This window comes from Anguilla anguilla, chromosome 3 (assembly GCF_013347855.1).
Source record: "Anguilla anguilla isolate fAngAng1 chromosome 3, fAngAng1.pri, whole genome shotgun sequence".
In the NCBI taxonomy this organism is placed as follows: Eukaryota; Metazoa; Chordata; class Actinopteri; order Anguilliformes; family Anguillidae; genus Anguilla; species Anguilla anguilla.
The window spans coordinates 2,553,759-2,562,259 of NC_049203.1; positions in this window are offsets into that span (position 1 = coordinate 2,553,759).

Consider the following 8,501-nt stretch of genomic DNA (forward strand, 5'->3'; position numbering starts at 1 on the left):
CTTTCTCTGGTATCATTTCTGTCTGAACCTACCCTAACAGCGTTGTCGTTTTCTTTATTAAATAATTTTGCTTTTTGTAAATTGTTACTGTAACTCCATGGGGAATAAACCCTTCCTATTGCGTGGGAAGCGTGAAGTCCATGATAAATTATCTGTGTTTCTCGTAAGCACTTGTTCTCTTTTCCCCTTCCGTTATCCGAGGATTAATCTTCATCGAACTTGCCGGTTGAAGGCTTAACAGTGTTTCGGGGACAAGAGGTGCAGGGAACGTTTGAGAGCCAGTGGGGGGCGCTGTTTCCTCTAGATACAGCAATGAGGCTTTTTTAACAGTACGTCGGAGGCGTCTTCTGCTTTTTGTTAAAGACGTCGTCCAAGGTTGAGTTTGGGCCACGATCTAAGGTAGGAGTAAATGGTCCGTGTAAGGTGCGCGTAGGTGGCGGTTACTGGCTGGAAAACGTCCCCTGACGTAATTCACAACGACCTCCGGGCAACGGCCCTCCTGTCTACACCCAGCGGCAATTAACCACATGTTCCTCTTTCACTCTTATGTTTTAGCGCCATATTCCATTCAGCATAACCGGCACAGATCCGCTGCGCTCAGCGGAATAAACCACAAAGGCACTGGGCGCAAAAAAACTTTCCAAGGGGCAATTTTCGCTCATTTTGCGCAATTTCCACCGCGCGTATTTACTGTACTCGTGAGAAATTCGAGGTGACTTTCATTATGTATGTTTCAGATGGGGAATGTTCACAAAAGCAGAGGCCGATACAGTAAGCAATCTCTACGAACATACAGTACCAATGGAATGTAAATATACAATGATCTTTTATTAGCCTTCAAACCACAATGAAATAATACCGTCCTCCATGACAGTCGGTGCGGTTGAATTGTATCGATTCAACCACATGTGGAAAAGCGGCGTGCACAATGCGTCTGTTGTATATAAACGTGTCCAGTAGGTTTAGTTTACATGCTCAGCAAAAACAAATGCAAATAAAGGTACTACACTCGTCCCTGGGGTGGTAACATAAATAGATACATAAAATTGTACAACCTTTCCATTGGTTTAATTATTCATTTACATTGTATATTTTTTGCTTGTTAAAGATACTTGTACTTTCTCAATATAAAAAACAGAAAGCTTTAAAAGGTGGTATCTGTAAAGGAGACTCATAAAGTACCCACTGTCTAATGTCTGTGGGGCCGTGGAGAGCTTGCACAGAGAAACTGGAGTATTATTTCCATGTGGGGGGGGTACACATTCGAGTATTATTTCTGTTTGGGGGTACACACTGGAGTATTATTTCTGTTTGGGGGGTACACACTGGAGTACTCTTTCTGTGTGTGTGTGTGGGGGGGGGGGGGGTACATGGAGAGCCCTGGTCTCAGGCCATGTAAACGCCTGTAAGCCAATGAATTCAATCCTAAAACCAGCGTTTTAACCTCTGACCTCAAAGCCAGGAATGGAGCGACACGGCAGGCTGGCTCTGGTTTGGTCGGATCCAGCGTTCGGCAGAATTCGTTAGCCTTGCGGCTAGCTTGTTTTCACACACGTGTGTGTGTGCGAGAAAAACACACGCAGCTGAAGAGCACGTAGCTCAGATGAAATAATCTCATTAAAACCCGTGGACTCTCGTGTGAATACTGAAAGAGCTGTTGCCATTTTTAAAAAAGGGCCAGGGAGATATGCTTCCTTTGTGCCCCTCTGCCACTGATCTCTGCAAGAGGCTAATGACTTTGATGCTTAGTGAAGCTCCAGTTAGCCAAAAGCTTCCTATTAAACTATTAAAAGTTAATTAATGAATTAACCCAATTAATAACGACAATAGGATCTCAATTTCTCTTGCAAGGCCTGGTGGGGGGTGGGTGGGGGAAGGGGGGGGGGGGGGGGGGGTGGGGGTTGAATTGTAATGGAGGCATGGGGTCGGATATAATTTTGTGGCTTTCTTTGAGTTTCCAGTTATTTTATTTGCGTGTGTGTTTTATCTGTGTGTGTGTGTGGGTTAAAGGGGGTTGTGGGTTTTGGTATTAAGGTCCAGGGAAAATATCACTGATATTAAGGAGAGTAAAAGCAAGATTGAGGTGGTGGAGGAGAAAAGGAGTCACTGAGTGGTTTAAATTCCAGTGGGCTAGAGGAACCATCACCCTCCACCCCCCCCCACCACCATCCCAGAGCTTATGCTGCTGTCACTGATACCACCACCCTTGTTACATGTGAATTCTCCAATCCTATAATTCCCCTCTCAGTACAACAAGACAGATAACATGGGTGTGTGACCTACAGTGGAGCTGCTGGTTTGATTCCCACGTTGGGGCACTGCCGTTGCGTCTTGAGCAAGGTACATGACCTGAAGTGCTTAGGTTCATACGTCCAGAGGCACGAACAGATTGTGGGTGAAAATGCAATTTTTTGTAAGTGGCTTTGAATAATGCCTAGGATGCGAACCCACGGGACCAGTCTTGCTGACATCACTGTAATGAAGCCCCCTCCCCATGAAAACTGATACCACTGAACCCCCCCCCCCCCCCCCCCCCCCCCCCCCCCCCCCCCCCCCCCCCCCCCCCCCAGAGTGATACTTTGTTTACTGCAGGAAGGATAAAGGGCCGGGATACCTGGGACTCGTTCCACAGCGCTGCGCTCGCGGGAACAGAGGCGACGGTAATCCGACTTCAAAGGGAGCGAGGGGTGGGGGGGGCGGGGGGGGGGGGGGGAAGAGGGGCGCGAGCGTCTGCGACGTGCGGTATCTCCACACCTGCACCTGGAGAGGGGGCGGGGGGGGGGGGTCTCAACGACACCCCCCCCGTCTCACAGTAGCAGGAGAAAGCCCCCCCCACCCACCCCTTCCCAAATAACAGAAGTCTTACCTTCCGCTGAAGGCCGAGGTTCGTTGCTCAGGCACGGCGTGCGAGCAGACCGCGCCGTTTCCGTGGAAGCTGGCAGGGGGGACGTGGCTCCGTCACACCGCCGATTGGCCGAGTGTGAGCCTGAGCCCCGCCCACCCAGTGCTCTGATTGGCCCACAGCGCACAGTTTCGCCAGAGGGGCCCGCATCGTTGAAACCAAAGGGGCTTTAGGTGTCCCAGAACGCAGGCGTTAGCATCTGAATACATATTTAAGCAAAGGCAAAAACAAAACTGTCATCAAAACAAAGGCATTTTAAAACAAAACACCCCAGACATGATGTAATAAACAGGAACAACATTTAAAATGAAGAAGGAGGACAGAGCAGTAGTGAGTTGCCTGCTCTCTCACAAATATAAATAGTGGCGGTCGCAGCAATTATCGGAAATTGGGCAGTAAAAGGGGAAATTTTTTCATTTAAATTTTAAAACAAGAGAAAGTTAAAAAAAAAAAAAACCCCAGTCCCTTCTCTCTTTAAGCAGTGTTGCGGGTCTTGGACTGGACAGGAAGGAAAGCGTAGTGTTGTTAACTCACACGATTAAGACTTCCTCATTTCAACCTACAGTGGACGGCACTCGAAAAAAAGATGAGGTCTTTTCTGGAAGTCCCCGGAAGAAAGAGAAACTGCACAGTGGCCCCTGGCCTAAGGGGCCATTATGTGGCGTGTAGCACTGATGACAACACGCAGAACTGCCTGGAACTGCACTTACGAGTACCACAAAAACAGGCTCGGGGCGAACTGTGTGCCTTTCTGATGGACGGGGGCGGGGGGGTGGGGGGGGGGTGGGGGGTGGGGGGGGGGTGGGGGTGGGGGGGGGGGGGGGGGTGAGGTGGAGTAATGCTCATCGCTGCCTACATCGGCGTTCCACTCTCCCGCTTTGTCCCCATTACTAATGTTTGCAGCGGAGTTTCCAGCCTTCAGGCCAGTGGCCTCCAGGGTGTGTGTGCTAAACATGCTAACCACACTAACCACACTAACCGTGCCAACCACACTAACCATGCTAACTGCGTTAACCACCCTAACCACGGTAACCACAGCAACCACGGTAATCACAGTAACCGTGCCATCCACACTAACCACAGTAACCGTGCTAACCGCTGTGGTGGGCAGCCGGTGATGGCAGATGCGCTGGTGATGGCAGAGGAGCAGGTGATGGCAGAGGAGCAGGTGATGGCAGATGCGCTGGTGATGGCAGAGGAGCAGGTGATGGCAGAGGAGCAGGTGATGGCAGAGGAGCAGGTGATGGCAGAGGAGCAGGTGATGCCAGAGGAGCTGGTGATGGCAGAGGGGCAGGTGATGCCAGAGGGGCCGGGTACTGGCAGAGGGAACAGGGCGCGGGGCGCGAGACGCTCATTGTTCGTCACGGCGACGTGCCCCCCCCCCGGTCTCAGCCGTTCACCCGTGAGCCAGGGGCAGTTCCCCCCGAAACGGAGTGCCACTCCGGTGCCTCCTGCTGCCAGCTGGCGTCTGCCCCCCCCCCCATCCGCCACCCCCCCCCACACCCCCCGGGCGATTCGCCGCTGAATGAAACGGCTGGAACGAGGCGCATGGGCGATTTTTTAGCGGAGGGGGGGGGCGGTGTGTATGTGCCACTCTGTGCTTCTACACACAAAGGTCTTTTGACAACACCAAAGGGGGGAGGGGGGTTGGCCAGCCCCCCTAATCCGGTGGCGTGAAGGCGCCCTGTTGGGTTCGTTTACGGTAAAGGGTGACTCCTGCTTGCTTTCAGCCTTTCTGCCAATTCCGGGAATACCTCTGCTCATTTTGGATTGGGAGGGGGGGGGGGTGAACTTTGACCTTTGACCTCTGACGGGACTTTAAGGAGTGCAGCCGAGGTCGTGGCGCGGGGTCAAAAGGGGTGGAGTAATTCTCCAATCCCACAATCCCCCTCTCTGTACAACAAGACAGATGCGACCACTGTGAGGGGGGAAGAGCTTCACAGAGAAATGGACTCAACTCCCCGGAAAACAGACACGGTGTGGCAGACAATGTTTCCTTTCATTCCAGCCGGGAAAAACAGGAAACTGTTCACTCATTTCCTAAACCGAGATACATCCATCTTATTGATTAATTTCACCAACCATTTGTATGAACGTTTCCCTCTATACATTCCATCCAGCTGTACAGTAGATATTTCTTAGTAACATAAGTTCTTAAGATAGAGCTCTGTCTTGGGAACACTGAGCTGAAAGCCATTGACCATTTGGACAGTACTAGTAATGCAAGATAATGCAAGTGACATCACGAGAATGATGAAACAAGAAATAAAAATTATCATTTAATAAGCTTCCTCTCATCTCGAAAGGACACGTTTTTTTTGCAGTACATGGGGCAAGAGGAAGAGGTGAACATGAAGTGCTCAGCGTCAGTTCGAGAGGGATGCTGGGAGGTGGCTGTTGTTTCTCTGATTGGACAGAAGAGGTAGGGGACGCAGGTGGACGGCCGTCTTTGCCCAATCCCACATCGCCAGCCAGCGCACCGAGTGGAAAAGGTGTTAGAATTTAATGAGCGACACAAAGTGCTGGAAAAGAAAGAAGGAGAAACAGCAGCTGGTGTCACACAGAATGAAACAAAAAAAAGAAGCTGCTCCTTTTATCGGCCTCTGTCCGTACGTCCTGGTTTTTATCGATGTTTATTTTCCCATCTTCGATCTTGGTTCAGACAGCAGGCTAAAAGTGGATTTTGTTTTTCAAATCTTTTTTTGGACAACCTTCAACATAATAATTTTGCAGATTGGATTTGTGTGTTCCGCACAAGTTGATTTTTTTTTTGTTTTTGTCGTTAAATAATTACTTGAGTCAACACTAGAAAGAGCACTTAATGGAAAAAAATAAATTAGATTCAACTGGGCAGACAGAAGTCACGTGGCCAGGTATCGGATGTGTGGATTTTGGACCACATACAAATGTGGTCCAAACCGGATTGGGAAATATCTGATTCCATCTCCAGTCTCCAAAATAAAGACAGAGGTCAAAGGGCGAAAGTCTTAAAAAGCTGACTTAATGAAGAGGGAAAAAAAAATCAATCAATGTTATCTGAGGTTTGACTGCAGGTGGAAAAAAAAAAAAAATGAAAATAACGTCCAGCTTTGGTGGCCACGTTGGAAACGTCCTGAGATCAGTGGCGTTCGATACCCCCTTTAAACAAGGCACCCACAAACCATCACTGTCCCGCATCACATCAGTCACCCCGGAGATCGCCATGACGACCCCTCAGTCTCTGGTACCCTCACTCCATTATGCCCTATTTTGGGAACGGTGGCGCAGACACGCCCAGGTGAACAGCCCAGGTGAATAGCCCAGGTGGCTAGCCCAGGTGTGTGGTCACGCCCAGGTGAGTAGCCCATGTGAACAGCCCAGGTGTGTGGTCACGCCCAGGTGAATAGCCCAGGTGAACAGCCCAGGCGAATAGCCCAGGTGAACAGCCCAGGCGAATAGCCCAGGTGGCTAGCCCAGGTGTGTGGTCACGCCCAGGCGAATAGCCCAGGTGAATAGCCCAGGTGGCTAGCCCAGGTGTGTGGTCACGCCCAGGCGAATAGCCCAGGTGGCTAGCCCAGGTGAATAGCCCAGGTGAACAGCCCAGGTGTCTGGTCACGCCCAGGTGAATAGCCCAGGTGTGTGGTCACGCCCAGGTGAATAGCCCAGGTGGCTAGCCCAGGTGTGTGGTCACGCCCAGGTGAATAGCCCATGTGAACAGCCCAGGTGTGTGGTCACGCCCAGGTGAATAGCCCAGGTGAACAGCCCAGGCGAATAGCCCAGGTGAACAGCCCAGGCGAATAGCCCAGGTGGCTAGCCCAGGTGTGTGGTCACGCCCAGGCGAATAGCCCAGGTGAATAGCCCAGGTGGCTAGCCCAGGTGTGTGGTCACGCCCAGGCGAATAGCCCAGGTGGCTAGCCCAGGTGAATAGCCCAGGTGGCTAGCCCAGGTGAACAGCCCAGGTGTCTGGTCACGCCCAGGTGAATAGCCCAGGTGTGTGGTCACGCCCAGGTGAATAGCCCAGGTGGCTAGCCCAGGTGTGTGGTCACGCCCAGGTGAATAGCCCAGGTGGCTAGCCCAGGTGTGTGGTCACGCCCAGGTGAATAGCCCAGGTGTGTGGTCACGCCCAGGTGATTGGCGGTGTGGACACGCCCAGGTAAACGGTGAATCTGAGCATGCTCGGTTCTGGCAGACATCTCCACCCCCCCCCACCCCCCCACCCCCCCATCGCCCAAAACATTCCCTACGCCTTCTCTCCAACACGGATATGCGATTTACCGCAGCCCTAAGTTAAACAGCCGGGGGTGGTATTTCTAGCCCCGGGGGGGGCGGAACATGCTTGGCTCCCGTGCCCCCCCCCCCCCCATTGTATTCACTGCACATCCCTGTCCGTCTCCCTGCCTCCTGGACTCAGCGGAAGGGGCCCCGGGTGACTGCTGAGGGCCTTTTCTCCTCACGCTCAGCGCCGCCGCGGCCAAGTCTCAGCGCTTTGTCTCAGCCGACTCCTTCCTTCTTTCACTTTCTTTTTCTCCCCCTCTCACGGTTTCTCTTTCTCCGTTTTCTCCCTTCCTCCCCCCCTCTCTCTTGCAGTCCCCTGCGCTCCCTTCCTGTATGGCCTGGCTTCACTCTCAGGGCAGTGCAGTGGTGTACGGTTTAATTCTGCCTTCCTCCCTATGGCACCCCGACCACACCCAGTCAACCCCCCTCCCCACACCCCCCCACCCTGAAACTGACAAGAGGAGATTGCCAGACAACATTCACACACTCTTACTATCACACACACACGCAGGCAGGCACACACACACAATAAAGTGTCCAGTGTTAATTAAACTCCAACAAAAGAGACCATATGATACTCTGCAAGAGTTGATTCAACACTGAACACTTCACAGTGCGGACACACACACACACACACCTGGAACAAAGGCTGCATATATTATGAATAAGCACAGAATTGTCTAATTGTCTCGATCCCAGTCTTTAATTTCCTCTCAACCTCCAGCCCATGCCAGGATATTCAATTATTGAGCAGGTAAGAGTTTTATTATTAATCAGACAGAAGATGAGGTGACCGGGCCCAGAGAATGCTGGGATAGAGACCCAGAGGCTGCTGGGATAAAGGCCCAGAGGCTGCTGGGATAGGGGGCCAGAGGCTGCTGGGATAGGGGGCCAGAGGCTGCTGGGATAGGGGGCCAGAGGCTGCTGGGATAGGGGGCCAGAGGCTGCTGGGATACGAGCCCAGAGGCTGCTGGGATAAAGGCCCAGAGGCTGCTGGGATAGGGGCCCAGAGGCTGCTGGGATAAAGGCCCAGAGGCTGCTGGGATAGGGACCCAGAGGCTGCTGGGATAAAGGCCCAGAGGCTGCTGGGATAGGGGGCCAGAGGCTGCTGGGATACGAGCCCAGAGGCTGCTGGGATAAAGGCCCAGAGGCTGCTGGGATAGGGGCCCAGAGGCTGCTGGGATAGGGGGCCAGAGGCTGCTGGTATACGAGCCCAGAGAATGCTGCTGAGATAGGGACCCAGAGGCTGCTGGGATAGGGGCCCAGGGGCTGCTGGGATAGGGACCCAGGGACTGCTGGGATAGGGGCCCAGAGGCTGCTGGGATACCCCAGGTCCATGAGCGGA